Source organism: Pleurodeles waltl, chromosome 1_2 (genome assembly GCF_031143425.1).
Source record: "Pleurodeles waltl isolate 20211129_DDA chromosome 1_2, aPleWal1.hap1.20221129, whole genome shotgun sequence".
In the NCBI taxonomy this organism is placed as follows: domain Eukaryota; kingdom Metazoa; phylum Chordata; class Amphibia; order Caudata; family Salamandridae; genus Pleurodeles; species Pleurodeles waltl.
Window position 1 is genome coordinate 968,623,157 of NC_090437.1, and position 19,328 is coordinate 968,642,484.

Below are 19,328 nucleotides of genomic sequence, written 5' to 3' on the forward strand. Positions count from 1 at the left end.
GAAGTAAATAACGTTGCCTAAAGGGAGCATAAACCTCACAGAACAGAGTAAAATGAATTAGTGTCTGAAAGGACAGACCATCACAGGGGCACAATTTTATAGATTTTTGATCAAACTGGACCAACGGAAAACACAAATTACTTCTAATTACCCCCAAATGGAATCGCGAACTGAGAGTCCTTTCCCTGACATTTCTTATCTCCAAGAGATATGCCTCTGGGCCCACCCTCATCTTTAACATTATAAAATCCCTCATTGATTTTTTTCCTTAATTCCTCCTCCTCCCTCTTGACCCTAAGATTTTAAAGAAATTCTCCTCTGCCCAATGTTTGTCAGAGCTGGTTAAACCCTCTAGTGCATCAAACATATCTAGACGCCCAAGTGCAATGGCTACCTTTCTTATATACACCAACCAGGGAATATCCTTCGCATGATCACAGAACATGCAATTCCACAGGATTTCTCTGTTTAAAGAGGCAAACTCGTTAGTCCAGATAGAAATCCGCAACAAGAAAGGAACAATCTTGATGGCATCCTCTATGAAATCTAGATCTAATTCAGCTTGCAAACAAAAACCAGAGGTGTTTTGGCCAACTCCCCACAGCCTTCTGCAGAAGTGATTTTCCTCTATCACAGGGGCACTATTTTCCATATAGCTCCAAAGTGGAGCCCCATACAGCAAAACCGGGAGACATTTGCGCCTGTATACTTCAAGCAGGGGCTTGATAGATTTATTTCCCACCCTTGTAGCAAACTCAAACGTGGCACCTACTGTGGCATTAAAAAGCACCCCTCTCCTAGAGATACAGGATTTCCAGGTGCCCTTATCATCAAAATGTACCCCTAGATAGGGGAATTCCTGTACCTTACTAATTACTTTATCATTTATCTTCAGCCCTCCCACCCTACTCAACGGTTTGCCATACACCATAAAATGTGATTTACTGCAATTGATCTCTAAATCTAGGGCTGATATAAAAATTTCATAAGCTTTGACCGCCTCACAGAGACTATTCATGGTGCGGGCCATAAGAACTGCATCGTCAGCATAGATCAATACCGGGACACTTTTACCATTGATTTTAGGAGCATCCTTACGTTGTTCAGCTAAAAAATCATACAGCCCATTTGTGTATATAAGGAAAAGGGTGGGAGCCAGGACACACCCCTGGCGAGCACCCATGTTAAGCTCAAACAAATCCTGGCATTCCCCATTTGGCCTAACCCTCACATTTGCACTTATTCCTAGGTGGAGATAGCGGAGCAGCTCCACGATTTGGGGATCCGTGCCCAATCGGGTTAACCTTTCCCACAACCTACTCCGATTAACCTTATCAAAGGCGCAGCTGAGATCCATAAAAGCAAGATACGAAGTGCCCCTCTTAGCTTGCGTGTATTTGCCAATCAACATAAGCATTTTAAACACTGTTCCTGGGTACCAAGCCCTTCCCTAAAACCATATTGCACCCTGCTCAGAATTGCATTTTCAGACATCCAATCCTCAATACGCCTTAAAAGAATCTGACCCAGAATTTTTGCTGAGGAATCAAGAAGTGAGATTGGGCGATACAACTTTGGATCATTTCAATTGCCTTTTTTATAAACGGTTATGTTACATGCCGATCTCCAGGTGGCAGGGATTCCGGCACTAACTGCTGCATTGAGGACATTGAGCAAAATAGGTGCCCATAACTGAGGAAACTTTTGTATAGATCCATTGGGATAGTATCGGGGCCCGGGCCTTTACGGCTAGCACTGCCTTGCAGCACCTCCCTCACCTCTACAAGTGTAAACCTAATAGCTAAATTGGGGGGGTCACCATACTGTTCACCCATTTTCTCTCCTATGGGGCTCCCCCCAAAAAACCTACATAAATGGCTCACCCAAACCTCAGTGGCAATATTGCAGCCCAAACCCTCAGATGTTTCTGTCTCAATGGAACCCCTATTTACAACCTTCCAGAACAGACCTGGGTTCTTGTGATGTGATGCACGTTCCAATTCCTCCCAGGACAACTCCTTGAGCTGTTGCTTCCTAGCCCTCAGAACAATTTTGTAATGAGCCCTCGCATCTCTTACATGGGCCTTATCTCTTGGATGTTCATTTAGTGCCTTCCTCAAAGATTTATTTGCCTCAAACCAGGGCTTGCTGAACCATCCACCCTGGTACTTACAAGAGGGCTGAGCAGCTACAATCATACATTCTTTAAGTGCTACATTTACTCTAAGCATGGCATCCATAATTTCCCCTGATCTGGGTGATTCAGCCAAGAGAGTGCCTATAATAAGATTTAGATTTTTACCCACCATCCTCTCTACTACTTGCTGGATATCTACCTGTCTCCAACCAAGTCTCCTGCCCTGATCTTTAGTCCTCACCGAGACTGGCCCTCCCCACCCTGGTTTGTGTAAGATCTCAGGAAAGTTAAAGAAAATCGTGAGGGGGTTATGATCACTAAAATGCTGCTCTACCACCTCACCATGCATAACCAAATATTTTAGAGATGGGGACACAAAGATGTAATCAATTGTCGTTCCAGCCCCTCTGCCTACAAAAGTTGTAGCCTGATGTGTACGTACAACTTCCAGGTTGCATGTATTCAGAAGACCCAAACTCCGTAGGCCCTTGATCAGGTCTCTACTTTTTGGGTCCTGTAATCCCTCACCGGTATATATCATAATCCTGCTCAAAAGAATTCACCACAGTACTATGCCACCCAGTCTTGGCATTAAAATCCCCTGACACAACAGCACAGAACTCAAAATCAAACCCCTCCAATCTACATTTCAGTATCTGTAGTCCCAGAAAGAATTATAGAAGTTTACCAGCAGGACATTACATTTATTTGGAAAGACTACCCAAACAATTAAAAAACCCTGATGTTTACAGGTAATTTGGTACGCTCCCGATATTGTAGAGAATCGGATTAGGGTAACTAGACCCCCTTTAGGACATCCTTCTTGAGGCCGTGCGGCCGGTACTGCAAACCTTTGATATCCATCCCAGGCTGCCAGCCCGTCTGACTACGTTTCTTGAAGTAAGATGAAATCATAATGCACCAAAAACCTTATCCATTTACAATCTAAGAGCTTAGGGGGTCATTACGACCCTGGCGGAAGGCGGAGAACCGGCGGTAAGACCGCCAACAGGCTGGTGGTCTCCCCTCATGGGATTATGACCATGGCGGTTACCGCCATGGTCATCCGCCGGTTCTCCGTTCCGCCCGCCGGGCTGAAGACCTGGGTCTCCAGCCCGGCGGCCGTCACTATACCGCTGGCAGTATTTTGACCCGGCTTACCGCCGTGGATTTCCTGCGGTTTGAACTGCCATGAAATCCATGGCGGTAAGCACTATCAGTGCCAGGGAATTCCTTCCCTGGCACTGATAGGGGTCTCCCCCACCCCCCAACCCCGCCCTGACTCCCTCCCCTACCCCCCTCACCACCCCTGCCACCCCCCAAAGGTGGCAGGGTCCCCCTCCCCACCCCGACCCCCAACATCACATCACCCATTCCCACACGACACGCACGCAGGCACCACCTACACACTCACACGCACACACGCCAACATACATGCCTACATACACACACACAGGCAGACACGCACACCCACATTCAAACATTCACGCACACATCCATACTGACATACCCACAGACATACACGCACTCATTCCCATACACACAACACCCCCGCAAGCATACACGCACTCACACCCCCTTCACATACACACACCCCCATGCACGCACACAACACACAACACCCCCCCACCTCTCTCCCCTCACGGACGATCGACTTACCTGGTCTGACTATCCTCCGGGAGGGGATGGGAGCCATAGGGGCAGCTCCGCCGACACCACACCGCCAACAGAACACCGCCACGGCGAATCACAGGACGTGATTCACTGGGTGGTGTTCTGTTGGCGTGGCGGTGGAGCAACCTCCACTTCCCCGCCTCCCGCCAGGATGGCTGTTGGCAGCTCTCCGTCCAAAAAAGGACGGAGGGCTGCCAACGGTCATAATGGCCGAGCGGAAAACCGTCACCACTGGCGGTCTTCCGCACGGCGGTCCCTCGGCGGTCTTTCAAAAAGACCGCTGAGGTCAAAATGACCCCCTTAGTGTCACACCCTGCTACATTCCATGAAATAAGACAGCACTTTGCGGTCCTTCCACCCTGATCTTCCGTGTTCATAGTAACATTTGGGGGTTCTACCACACCCACTGAAGGTCTCCATACATAACGTCAATCTACCCCCTCTAGATCTGGAAAAATAATAGGACCATTACACAGGCTATTTGGCTGTAAGGCACCCTGCCCTGAATTAGGATTCCTAGTGGGAAAATCAACAGTCTGCCTAGTATGATCATAAAAGAAGCCCAAGGGGAGCATACCAATCTTTCCCTTCCTCTGGGATACCAAGCGTTGTGTGAAGAGGAGCCGCTGGGCCAGACCTGGATATCTACAATTTACAATAATACAATCCCCATTTCCATCCTTTTCCCGAGGTCCGACCCAATCAATTCTTCTATCAAACAAGATATCCCTAAGGTCCTTGCAAGCAAAATCACAGTTTCTGCTCAGCCAGTGACAAGTCTTATTTTTTAGTTGGTCCATGGATTCACTTGTTCCTGGTGCTAGAGAGGGAACGTCTGTAAGCACCACATAAGGGGCACAGGCTGGAGGGAGCTCCAAACAGACAAGTAGAGAACCTTTCTCCAGATGCAGATTTTGAACCTTACTACTTTCTTGAGACTCCACCACATTCTCCATATGCCTGCTTCCAGTTGACCTTCCGTCTCTGAGCCTGTGATTTACCCTTACATCTGCAGATGAATCAGCTGAGGCAGCCTCCACGCAATTTCCAAGAGCCCCCTAATTTGAAAAGCTTGTGGGTTGTCGCTTCTCTCAGGGCCCTAGTTTTTACCTCATGTAGAAACGCCCCCTCGGACAATTGTCTTTGATGCCTAGGATCCAAAAGACCACCCTTGGCTGGGACTGAACTAAACCTCTCCTTTCCAATCAACAGGGAAACTGCATTTTCAAGTACCTGCAATTTCTCCAAGACCGGGACCATACTAGCCTCAATCATTTCCCTGAACTTCATCAGTAGATTTTCTACATCAAGACACGGGCACTGACTACGGCCAGTGCCATCGGCCGAACCAGAAGGATTCAGGTTAGCAGAAAGGGCAGTGTTCATTTTTTTCCCAAGTTTCTTCAGTGTCTTTTTCTTTTTCAAAGGAGGGCTACTGCTGCCCAGGGAGAGACCATCAGAAGCCTCTTACTCTTCCTTATTGTTCCAACCAAACCCTTTACCCCTGTTTCTACTGGCAGTGGGGTTTTGGGCAAATCCCCCTGCTCTATCCGTAAGAGTCCATCCTCATCTTCCGAGGATTTTCTATAGAGACTTGCTGCCAATCGCCCATCTCCAGCGAGAGTGTCCTCTCTGCCAAATCAATCTCCTTACTAACAACCCCAACTGCTCTAGCAAGAAAGGAATCCAACGTTGTATTAGATTTTCCCTTCCCTCCTCCACACTGGTCCCCAATTTGCAGGGCCCTTCTCCTGCCCATCCTCACAGTTTGCCAAGAGGGGCCTCCCAGGAGAACAACAGGTCAGCTACGACTCATATTAAAAATGTTAATTTCTCATAGGCGGGAAGGAGGCTTCATCTCAACGTGGAGGTCAAGTTCAATAGACGTTGTACAAGAGTCACTAAAGTCAATCACTCACCCGCTGCACCAGGTCTAAGGGGTTGGCCCAGCCCGGCCTCTTCCAGTCAATGACGGGCAAAGGACGGGCCCACCCTTGGCCCGGGCTTAGCCCAGGCGTGTCCCGTGCGGCGGTGATCACCTCAGTGCTTTAAAGCGCGCACTGGCCTTGGCTCCGCCCCTTCCTCCTGGTGGCCTTCTGGGACACAGAGTCCCCCTTCCATAATAACATGTGTCCCACGAGGTGGTGAGCACCTCAGTGCTTTAAAGCGCTCAGTGGCCTTGGCTCCGCCCCCTTCAACTAGAACGCGCATCTCTTAGATTTCCTTGCGCCATTTTTTGGCCCCCCTAATGGGGGTAATGCTCCCTTTGCATACATTATGCCTGGCGCAGACATAATGTAGCGCAAAGTGTTACAAAGTGGTGTAATGCATGCATTGTGCCACTTTATAAATATGGCGTGGCATTTTTGGCCTTCTAACGTCACATCAACTTCAAAAAATGATGCTAATGTGGCTTTTGAATAGTGCTAGGGGCTCCTAAATATGCCCCTGAATTTTGTATGAAGCCCCAAACTGGAGTGAAGATTTTCCTGATTCATATAGTTATAGGAATCGATTATGTAGTCTTAGTACTTCAAGGTTTGCAGCCTGGATAATGTTACTAACCTTCAAAGAATTCTGTATAAGTGATTTATGCACCCAAAAAATTATTTGTTTTGTAAGAGGGGCTTAAGTGCGGAAGTTGATTATTTGTTATAGCCTTTTCTATGACTGCTGGGCTAAGGTCAGCAAGAGTTTCATCTGCTCCTCTGATTTTTAAAATGTTTAGCCTTTTAAGGATATTTGTATTGGCTGAGTGAGCTGTAGTTAAAAAATACCCCTCTATAGAAATGCCCATATTTATCATTTTTTTTCATGCAGCACAACACAGTAAGCCATCTTGCTGTACAGCACGAAAGGGCAAGAATGTGCCTTATTTAACATTATATGGAGCATTCCTGTCCTTATCTGGAGCTGGTGCACTTTTGCACCATGACGCAAGGGTGCCTACATTGTGGGCAGGATTGTTTTTGTGCAGGATGGGACACCTTCCTGCAGACAAATAATCCCAGAGACATTTTCCTCTTCTATATGTGCTATGGAATGCAACACATGGGGACAATGAAAAACAAGGAGAAATAAAGATATTTCTCCTTGTCACACCTAACACGGGGAGGCATAGAATTTTGACGCACTACCACAGGTCTAAAACTAATCTGGGAATGTGGCAAAATCCATGTGACCCCTCCCAGGGGCTGAGTAACACAAGACAGTGATTTGCGCTGCCTTGTGTTACTCCAGATTAATCAATCCATGCAGGGCCAAGCAAGGAGGCCTTGCGTGGCTTGATAAATCTCACTTAGGTTTTGCGTTGCCCTTGCACTCCCTTGCGTGGTGCGAGGATGATGCAAAACCTTGATAAATCTGTCTGAAAGTTTACAGTGTGGTGTGGATGAGCGAAGATTCAATAAAGATCTAATCTCCCTCATATAGATTTTATCCAGCACAATGGCGGTTTCATTTTGTAAATCACTTAAGTGAAGTAATGGCTTTGAGCTGATTGCAGTGATTGATTGTACAGTTGCACAACCTACATAGATGTTTGAAAAGCTCTTTATTAACTCAGTGAAACATTGGCTTTCTCTTTCTTTATAGAAATGTGATCAGACCAAGTTAGATTGTTGTTGATAGTTACTACTAGATATCCTTATTTGTTTACTTGTTCAATTTGTTTTTTCATCTAATTTCCATAGGGCGTGTTTGGGAGTTTTGTGAAAAGACATCACTTTAGTTTCACTAGATAAACTTTTAGGTCATTCTTGGTGTTATATTCTAGTAATTTTGGGAGTTGATTTTGCAGACTCAGTGGTATCAATGACAAGATGACAATTCCTGCCACATAGGCTAAATAGGTTAGGTGTTGTGAGTCTAGTTTTGGCGGTAGGCCTGGGGCACAATCTAGATACAAAGATAGGTCAGAAGTACACAGGGATATATATTGCTAGAATGCATCCTTGCTTTAGGCTGTTCAATATCTTTGGCGAAAGAGGCCTATTAGTCAATTTACATTTCAACCAAGTATCATTGTGTAATGCCATCAAAAATGTATTAGAGAGTGGTTCAGTTCCCATTTTGACTTTTTATCCCTATGTCTACTCATCTTAAATTTGCTGAACGCTGAGGTGTAGTTGATGTAACATGTGCAGCTGGATACTTAGCTTAGTAAAGCAACTTATCCGAAAACAAGATTGTTTGAAATGAAGTAAGTTCTTGCCAATTTCCAAGCATAAAGATAAAGTTTGTACATTATGTTTTTTACTAATTACTTGCCTTCACAATCAAGAAAGGTTATTAAGTGATTATTGATTGGGTGAATTATTGCTTCCTATGAGTATGGGGTGTGTCCTGTTTGGAGTACTCACAAAAATAGTTGGTTGGTACAGTGGTAGACTCTATAGAGAGGGGTTAGACCTTAGAAGGTCAATAAATATTCTATTTGGGCTGACTGCTCTTGAAGAGTTGTATTTTTTTTTTTTTATTAATGGTTAAACTTCCTTTTTGTGAAACATCTAGAGAGGGATTTCAGTAGGCCAGCAAGGTCAATATTGTGCTTGCCTGATGAGCATAGAGGTCTTTAATGTGCTGATTTCAACTTTTGTTTGGTATGAAATGGTCATTTGGAATTCTGTACACGCTGGATGCACAGCCAACCAGGGCTCAGAGAAATACACATTGTTCGATTTGATAGCTCTAAGGAGTTGTGTTTAGACCGCCTCCTGACATCTCCGCTGTATATTTTTGATTGCTGTCAGAACCACATGCAGGATGCTTCAGGGACACAGAGGAGTAACTGGGCCCAACATAGGTGTTAAGAATGTTTACCCCTGGTGTCCCAGAACCCACCCTACCATGGATCCTGCTCAACTGGGTCCACCAGTCCCTTCTGCACTTGACTCTCAGTTGGGTAGCGTAGCTCGAGCAGTCAAGGCTCCTTCACAGGAAGCTCAGATACAGATCAGTGAACATGACTCATAACTCAACTTGCGAAGCATGACAATAAATCAAAGTTCAGTCAAATACTTGCTTGGTATAAAAAGAAATATTTTAATTTTAACTCTACACATGTAAAGCTAAATGTTAGACCTGTCAATTCTTGGCATGGTTTCCCCTGTCTTTTTGGCTTCAGACCGCCTGTTTTTTTACCATGTGCTGAATTTTGTTTTGCTGGCTTTAGGACTCTACACTTTTCCACTGCTGACCAGTGCTAATGTGCAAGTACTCCCTGTCTAAATGGTTTTGGTGATTGGTTTATCCATGATTGGCATATTAAATTTACCAGTAAGTCCCTGGTAAAGTGCACTATGTGTGACCAGGGCCTGTAAATCAAATGCTACTAGTGGGCATTTATCACTGATTGTGCCACCCAGATGTGTAGCCCTGTAAGTATGTCTCAGGCCTGCCATTGCTATGCCTGTGTGTGCAGTTTTAAAACTGCCATGTCGATGTGGCAAGTGCACCCACTTGCCAGGCCCAAACCTTCCCTTTTACTACATGTAAGCCACCCCTAAAGTAGGCCCAAGGCAGCTCCATGGGCAGGGTGCAGTACATTTTAAAGATAGGACATGTACTGGTGTGTTTTACATGTCCTGATGGTGAAATACTGCTAAATTTGGTTTCCACTATTGCAAGGCCTATCTCTCCCAAAGGGTAACATGGGGATTGCTTTGAAATATATTTTAAGTGTAATTTCCCCCTGGGAACAGATAGAGAAATGGAGTTTGGGGTCTATGAACTCACAAATTAAAAAAACATTTTTGGTGGAGTTGGTTTTTAAATTGTATGTTTAAAAATGCCACTTTTAGAAAGTATGTATTTTCTTCCTTAACCATTCTGTGCCTCTGCCTGGTTGTGGAATACACGTCTGGGTCAGGATGACAGTTGGGCTGTTTGTGAATTCACTCTAGGCAGTCACACAAATGGAGCTTAGGTGTGCCCTACATATCCTGATGGGTCTTCCTGGGCTAGAGTGGTGGGAGGAGATGACACTAGCACCTGAATAGGGCTGTGCCTGCTCTTACACAAAGCAGTCTCCAACCCCCTGGAGTGTGTCTGGGGCCAGGGCAGGACAGGAAAGGTAGGGTCTTGTTCACTACAAAGACTTTCCTTTGACGTATGCCTACTTCAAAGGCAGAAATGAGTATAAGTATTGGGCCTTGGAGACCGCAGCTTTAGAATTCTTCTGGACTGAGGACATTCTACCGGAAAGAAGAGCAGGATGTTGTAGGAGGGACTGCCACTCTGCCTGATGCGTTGCTGTTCTGGCCTGCTGCTTGCTGCTTCTGTCCTGGGAGTGAAAGGACTGGACTTTGCTTTCTACATTCTGCAGGCAAAGTTTCTCTAAGGGCTTGGACTGAGCGTGCCTCCTGTTAGAAGTCTCAGGGACATCAAAGATTTCATCTGCCAGCACCTGGGCTCCCTTGCTGAGAGTCCTTACTTGCTAAGTCGTGCCAAATCCAGTCCCTAGGCCCTTGGGAATGCGTTCTGGTGAAACCAAGAAGAAACCAAGTACATCAACTCCAGAGAGACTGGCGCTGGTGTCTGACTCCGTGCTGCTACCTGCACCAGAATCATGGTCCCCATTCAGTGCAGCGACTGCAACTGACACCCCAGGCCCGATGCCACCGCAGCACCTCCAAAGCCCCACCACAGTGTGAGTCCTGAGTGCTATGTCACGACATTCGTGACACCTGACTTTGCCGCAGCACCTGTGGCCTTGTGGTGTGATTGCGACACCCGAAAGTCAACACCTCGAGTCTTGACCTGCTGTATTCATTGACCCCATGGGATCATAAGAAACCGATGCCTCACCAACACCACATCACCTTCCCTGCAACCATAAGAAACCAACACCTCACCTCCCCTGCCTTGCAGTAAGGAATCAATCCCTCACCTCCCCGGTAGCAGTAAGAAATGCCGCACCGGCTCCAGGGATGCCTCATCTCCTCGACTCCGTGCAACGTCTTTGCTTCCTTGTTTTTCAAGGTGCTGTTCCTGGTGTCCGTGTGACTCCATGACTGTCCACCTCTCACTCGAGAGTAGTGTCGGATTGTTGGGAATGACTCCTTCAAAATGTTGTGAGAAACCCAGTTGGAGCTATTGTGTTTCAAAGTGCTTTACTGAGATTTAATCATTAAAAATGTATATCTTTGCTGGTATATATTGGATTTTTAGTTTTGGTCTCGTTTTACTCAGATAAATATTGGCTATTTTTTAAACTGGTGTGGGGTACTTGTGTGGTGTTTTCACTGTGTTACTGTGTGTGTGTGTGTGTGTACAAATACTTTACACATTGCTTCTGAGATAACCCTGACTGCTTGTGTCACGCTACCAAGGGTTATCTTAGGTATGTGACTCTCTCACCTTGACTAGAGTGAGGGTCCCTACTTGTACAGAGTGCAAACCACTGCCAACCAGAGACCCCATTTCTAACACTAAAAACACAAACAATTGAATAACACAATTCCCTTGAGGTCAGGTGTTGAAGGTGGCACCTTCAGGTTGGCTGTGGTGAGGCCCTAGCCAGGCAGAGCATACCACTCCCATCAGGAGTGGGTGACAACACTCACTGTATAACCTGTGCTCACCCTAGTGTAGCTTGGCACAGAGCAGTCAGGCTTATCACAAGGGCAATGTGTAAACCAATGGCACAGCACTTCCACACAACAATCACAAAAGAGGCTTCACATGAGGTGTATGTAAATATAGCTTGTATTCAACACACACATTATTAACACAGCTTGATCATCATGTAACTCTGTACATAAATCCCATTTAGAAATATTACTCGCAGAACTAGGCCCAACTGTGTTAAACACCATAAACATTATGTACACGTGGAAAAATAATACTTTCCCTCCTAGCACCCTCATGCGGTGCCAAACGTTGTCAGCATGAGATTCAGCCTAGCGATTATCCCAATTCAATAACACACTATTGCAGGGTGCACCCCAGTTCACAACGTTGACAGCATTACATACATAAAAAGACTTGCAGCACTTCTAATTATCTCCGCGGCCTGGGCTCAATGTCAACCTCAAGAGGCCTCTTGCAAGAAATAACATGTAAGGCAACCCCACTGTGTTGTTTTATCAATCATTCTCTTACATTCACGCTGCACCATTGTACACACTCGCTCCTAGTACCCTAATGCGGTGCATTCATATCCGGCTGATTAATGTCATTGTGTTCGCAGACACCCTGTCCCCCAAACTACCCACCAACCAGTTTCTGCTACTCCCATCCCCTAACAAGCCATCCACAGACACAGCCAAAGTCAGACTTTTCAGGATCCCAGGGACAAGGTGAGGGGAAGAAAGTGATAATGGCTGATCAGGCAACAGTTAACACATGGAGGCTTGGCCACCACTCAGGAGGTTTCCACAGAGGTCTACTAAGCGCATGGGGGAGGGTTGTTGGGGCCATACGCAAGTCACAGTGGTGCCCAACCAGCCAGGCACTCTAATACCCAAATAGTTACCAATTCTGCATCATCTGGGGCATGATGACTTGAGTTGCACCAGACAATTCTGATCCAACATGCAAAATGATCAATGTGATACCTCCCTGGAATGAGGCACAACGTCTGGGGCGTGATGACTTGAGTCACCCCAGGAAATTTGATCACACATGAAAAGGTTTCCAATGCAATACCTCCCCAGAATGAGGCACTAGTCTCGGACAATTCTGGACAGTCACCCAAAGAACTCTGATGCCGTGCATCCCCTGGAATAAGGCACTACATCTGGTGTGCGAAGACTTGAGTTGCACCAGACAATGCAGTCACACACAAAGAACTCCAGTTCTGTATTTCTCTGGAATGAGGCACAACGTCTGGTGCACAATGACTTGAGTTGCAACAGATAATCTGATCACACACAAAGATGCAAATTTAGTTATGCCACATGAGGTAGAATGCAGCATTGCTCCGGGTGCACCTCCACTTCCAAAGGTCGCAACCTATGAATCGGACACCACACACAATGAGCATGTAGTCGGGTGTCTCATGAGATAAATGCAACACACTTGACAAAAGTGGGCCACGTGGGGTCCTGCAACTGTTGGATCCGCTCACAACAAATAAGGCGCTTAGCTGTGCAGTGGCCCCATGATGAAGGGCCACACTCCTTCCGTAAGGGCAGTACTTTGAAGGCTCCACACCAGGCAATACTGGTCTCCATGCGCAATACTTCTTCTATGTTCACAATGCTGGTACCAGGAGGAGTCCAGCTTATGATGTAGGTGTGAGGAGGGCATTGCTATCCAGATAACGCCAGTAGATGGTGTAGGTCCCTCCCAGGAGGTCTTTGAAGTCCCTGGGGCTGCCAAAAAGAACAGGGTGCAAGCCAACATGCCCTTGGAGACCACACTTTAGAGTGCCAAACAGCAACAGGAAATCTACCCAGGCCAGCCACGATGCAGGAAGGGTGTGTGGATTCCTTCCAAGGACAGTAAATACTCCTGTGCACAACAGATTCCTCTAGCACTGTGCACCACGCGGTCCAGCAATACGGGCCCCATGTCCCTGCTAGTTTATCTCTAACATGCTGCAGTAAGGTACTTGTAGGTATACTCAAGTATGCCTTTGAAGTGGGGAGTGATTCATCGGGCTCTCCTTTGAAGCACAGATGTCTCCCTTAAATTTCAGTCCTGTCTGCCATGGGGCTGTGGAATGCAGATCTTTATTTTTAGTGGTACCATGACCTGGCTCAGAGAAGCCAAGTGTCAGAACTTCTCCCTCAAATCTATCCAGTCAGGCCCTCTAATGGCAGAAGTCTGTCGTTCCAGTTGCCTACGTTTTACAACTGTCACTGGGTAATGCATAGATTTGCTTACCCTCCACGTCAAGTGGAATGAAGCTGAATTAAAAGACAGACAAAAAGAGTTTTTAGTACATTTAATTTCCCACTTTCTGGTGCCTGGCTCAGTATATATGAAACCCTCATTATGCAAGCGTGCATGTATTGGCTAGTACCAGTTCCTCTGATGTAGGAGGGGCATGCGCACTTTTACACTGTACTTTAAAGGGGGAAAGTGTCCAGGGACCGTAGGCCACTTAAAGATAATCATCAAAACCTCCTAGAAAAAAGGTAAAAAGTTTATAAAGCCACTACCTCCGTGTGTCAGGTCTAACATCATGGTCTAGTAGTTTTCAATCCTCTCCCGGTCGTCCCACCTCTGGTATACTGGGTTCACTGTTACTCCTCATTCACTAATGGCTGCATCCAGAGAATGCAAACTAAAAGACCGTACTCAAGTGTTCCTCCCTCGGACTATGAAAGTAAGTTTCAGCTTTTAGAGTCTAGGGATTAGCAGTACCAATGGTGGTATGTCCCCCCAGGTCTCTGAAATCCCAGTTCTCAGTGTACTTGCTGTGGCGGTCAGGTATCTTGCAGCGGAGCGATCCTGATTATGAATTGGCTGAGTTGGGCCACTCACAGTTACACGTCTCTTCCCTGTATAAGAGCGATGTGCATGCACTGCTGTAAGAATGTGAGATTTGTTGCTCTTTCCTTTCATTTACACAAAAGAACAATTTAACCCCTTTGCTGACAGGACTTTTCCCCCTCCGGTGCCAAGCCTTTTTTTGCTATTTAGGGCAGTTTGCGCTTAGGCCCACATATCTTTTTGTCCTCATAATCTACCCAAGCCAAATTTGCGTCCTTTTTTTCCAACATCCTAGGAATTCTAGAGGCACCTAGAGTTTGTTGGGTCCCGTGGAGGAGACCAAGAAATTAGCCAAAATACAGCTAAAATTTCATTTTTTTAAAAACAAATGGGAAACAAGGCCTACAAAAGAAAGCACATGTTTTTCCCCCTGAAAATTGCATCAACAAAGGGTTTGCAATGCTAAAATCACCATCTCGCCGCTTTCAGGAACAGGCAAACTTGAATCAGAAAAACATACTTTTCAACGCAATTTTGGCATTTTACTGGGACATACCCCATTTTTACTATTTTTGTGCTTTCAGCCTCCTTCCAGTTAGTGCCAGAAATGGGTGTGAAACCAATGCTCAATCCCAGACAGCTAAACATTTCTGAAAAGTAGACAAGGTTCTAAATTCAGCAAGGGGTCCTTTGTGTAGATCCTTCAAGGTTTTCCTACAGAAAGTAGCAGCTAAAATAAAAAAATATATATTGAAATTGAGGTAAAAAAAGAGCCATGTCTGTCCACGTTTTCTTCTATAACTTTTTACAGCCATGGCAGATTTTTTAAAGTAATATACTGATACATCTGCTGAACTCTTCTGGTTGTAGGGATATATAGGGCTTGTAGGTTCATCAAGAACCCTAGGTACCCAGAGCCAATAAAGGAGCTGCACCTTGCAATGGGTTTTCATTCTATACCGGGTATACAGTAATTCATTTGGTGAAATATAAAGAGTGAAAAATAGTTATCAATGAAACCTTTGTATTTCCAAGATGGGCACTAGATAAGGTGTTGAGAAGCAGTGGTTATTTGCACATCTCTGAATCTGGGGTCCCCATACTAGCATGTGAATTACAGGGCATTTCTCAAATAGACGTCTTTTTTACACACTGTCTTACATTTGGAAGACAAAAATGTAGAGAAAGACAAGGGGCAATAATACTTGTTCTGCTATTCTGTATTCGTCAAAGTCTCCCGATACAAATGTCACTTCACTTGTGTGGGTAGGCCTAATGTCCACAACAGGAAACGCAACATGGACACATCACATTTTTACATTGAAATCTGACTTATTTTTTGGAAAGTGCCCAGCTGTGGATTTTGGCCTCTAGGTCAGCTGGCACCTAGGGAAACCGTGCAAACCTGTGCAGTTTTTGAAAACTAGACACCTAGTGGAATCCAGGATGGGGTGACTTGTGGGGCTCTCACTAGGTTCTGTTACCCAGAATCCTTTTGAAACCTCAAAATTTGGCAAAAAAACACTTTTTTCCATATTTCGGTGATAGAAAGTTCTGGAATCTGAGAGGAGCCACAAATTTCCTTCCATCCAGCATTGCCCCAAGTCTTCTGATAAAAATGGCACCTCACCTGTGTTGGTAGGCCTAGTGCCCACAACAGGAAACGCCCCAAAACACAACATGGACACATTACATTTTCCCAAAGAAAACTGACCTGTTTTTTGCACAGTGCCTATCTGTGGATTTTGGCTTGTAGCTCAGCCGGCACCGAGAGAAACCTAGCAAACCTATACATTTTTAGAACTAGACACCTAGGGAAATTCAGAATGGGGTGATTCGTTGGGCTTTCACTGGGTTCTGTTACCGAGAATCCTTTGCAAACCTCAAAATTTGGGGAAAAAACACTCTTTCCTCACATTTCGGTGATAGAAAGTTCTGGAATCTGAGAGGAGCCACATATTTCCTTCCACCCAGCATTCCCCCAAGTCTCCCGATAAAAATCGTACCTCACTTGTGTTAGTAGGCCTAGTGCCCGCGACAGAAAATGCACCACAACGCAACATGGAGACATCACATTTTTACATTGACAACTGACGTGTTTTTTGGAAAGTGCCTAGCTGTGGATTTTGGTCTGTAGTTCAGCCGGCATCTAGGGAAACCTAGCACATCTATGCATTTTTGAAAACTAGACACCAAGTGTAATTCAGAATGGGGTGACTTGTGGGGCTCTCACCAGGTTCTGGTACCCAGAATCCTTTGCAAATCTCAAAATTTGGCAAAAAAACACTTTTTCCTCACATTTGGGTGATAGAAAGTTCTGGGATCGGAGAGGAGCCACCAATTTCCTTCCACCCAGCATTCCCCAAGTCTCCCGATAAAAATCGTACCTCACTTGTGTTAGTAGGCCTAGGGCCCGCAACAGGACACGTCCCAAAACACAACATGGACACATCACATTTTCCCAAAGAAAACTGACCTGTTTTTTGCAAAATGCCTAATTGTGGATTTTGGCCTCTAGCTCAGCCGACACATACAGAAACCTAACAAAACTATACATTTTGAAAGACAAGACGCCTAGGGAAATTCAGAATGAGGTGATTTGTGGGGCTCTCACCAAGTTCTGTTACCCAGAATCCTTTGCAAACCTCAAAATTTGGGAAAAAAACACTCTTTCCTCACATTTCGGAGATAGAAAGTTCTGGAATCTGAGAGGAGCCACAAATTTCTGGGATCGGAGAGGAGCCACCAATTTCCTTCCACCCAGCATTCCCCCAAGTCTCCGGATAAAAATGGTACTTCACTTGTGTTGGTAGGCCTAGTGCCTGCGACAGGAAGTGCCCCAAAACGCAACATGGACACATCATATTTTTACATAGACAACTGACATGTTTTTTGGAAAGTGCCAAGCTGTGGATTTTGGTCTCTAGCTCAGCCTGCACCTAGGAAAACCTACCAAACCTGTGCATTTCTGGAAACTAGACATCTAGGGGAATCCAGGAGTGGGGCACTCTCACCAGGTTCTGTTACCCAGATTCCTCTGCAAATCTCAAAATTTGGCCAAAAAAACCAAAAAACAAATCAAAGATTACTGCACTGGCACAAATTTCAAACACCCGATGATCCCTTCGTCTCCCGATAAAAATGGTACTTCACTTGTGTAGGTGAGCCTAGTTCCTGTGACAGGGAAAAGCCACAAAACATGTCGAAATTGAGAGGGAACCAAATCCGGTCCAAAAGGGAAGTTTGGAAAAAATAAATTTTTAGGCTGACAAGTGGGGCAGAATTTTTATCGGTATAGATGCGAAAATGCTGGGTGTAGGAATTTAGTAGATTCCTGCAGATTCTGGAAGGTTTCATCGCAAAAATGTGGGGAAAATGTGTGATTTCAAGCTAAGTTGGAGGTTTGCAGGGCATAGTGGGTAAGAAAATGGTGCAGGGTGCATGTGAAGCACACCACCCTGGACTCACCCAGATGTTAAGTTTTCAGATGTGTCTAGGTCTCGTAGATTTTTCTACATGGCAGCGTCCCAAAGTCCAAAAAGTGCAGCCCTCACCATTCCAAGTGGGACGATTTTGAGAGTTAGACATGCTCTCAACAGTAATGTGCCCCCATAGTGAGCGACCCTTGACCAAGGGGCTGCCACCCCAAACAAAACACACACACACCAATCCCAGGTGCCTAAGTGGTTTCTGCCCCCGCGGGGGCAGATCTGCCTAATAGAAATAGGCTGATCTGCCCCCATGGGACAGAAATGGCCTAAAATAAATTCCCCCCCATGGGAGCCACCCTTGCCTAAGGAATCGCTCCCCTTGTGTGAAATTGGTGCAAAAAAAATCCCTGGTGTCTAGTGGTTTCTGCCCCCCGGGGGCAGATTGGCCTAAGAAAAATAGGTTACTCTGCCCCCAAGGTAGGCGTAAATGGTCTAAAATAAAACTGCCCCAAGTAGAGCAACCCTTGCCTAAGGGTAAAAAAAATAAAAACTCCCTGGTGCCTAGTGGTTTCTGCCCGCCTAATTGAAATAGGCTGATCTGTCCCTGGGGAGGGCAGAAATGGCCTAAAATAAATTTGCCCCCCAGGAGAGCGACAACACTTGGCTAAGGGGTTGCTCCTTTTGCGTGAAATTGACGTGACAAAAAAAAAAAAATCCCTGGTGTCTAGTGGTTTATGATTAGCCTAATAAAAATAGGCCAATCTGCCCCCAAGGGCGACAGAAATGGCCTAAAAACTATTTGCCCTCCAGGGGAGCAACCCTTGCCTAGGGGGTTGCTCCCCATGTGTAAAAAATAAAAAATTACATCTCTCTGGTGTCTAGTGGCTTCTGCCCCCCGGGAGCTGATCAGCCTAATTAAAATATGCCGATCTGCCCCCTGGGGGGCAGAAAAGGCCTAGTAAAAAAACTGCCTACCTGGAGAGCGACCCTTGCTCAAGGGGACGCTCCCCTCATGTCCATTTCACCAAAATAAGAAAATCCTTGGTGTAGTGGGCATTGCTGCAGCCCGATCGCTGTGCAATCGGGCTGCAGGAATGCTCAGAAAGACATGAATAACTTCAAGGTCTTTCTGCCTGCCCCCACCCCCTGATCAGAAGGGAAATGCTTTCATTACTCTTCCGATTGCGCTGGAAGCTGTGCTGTGCCAAGCTTCCAGCGCAATGGGGCGGCCTCTGAAGGGGTCGGTGCGCGATCGCGCGATGATGTCCTCAGATGTTACTGGATGGGGGGCAGGGAGGATTGGGGGTGGAAGGAGAAGCAATTCCCCTTCCATCCCTGACCAGGGAAGGGGGGTGAGAGGCCCACGGGGAGCGCTTGCGCTCCCCCGCCGGCTGTTTGCAGGACATAGCGGTTATGTCCTCAGCACTCGAGCAGTGCTGCTGAGGACGTAACCGTTCCGTCCACGGCACCCAGGGGGTTAAATACCGCTATTTTCTATTTCTGTTATTATGCTACCCATCCCAGTGCAGGGTGTGAGAGCACTTCACTTCACACATACTCATAACATTGACAATAAAGCATACAGAGTTTTACACCAATGTTAAGGAAATGTTGCTTAAGACAGTGAGGGTAACAAGGTGCAGGAGTCACATATTGTCCTTAATAGCTCACTGTGCTATATTACAAGGAATAGAATTTATGAA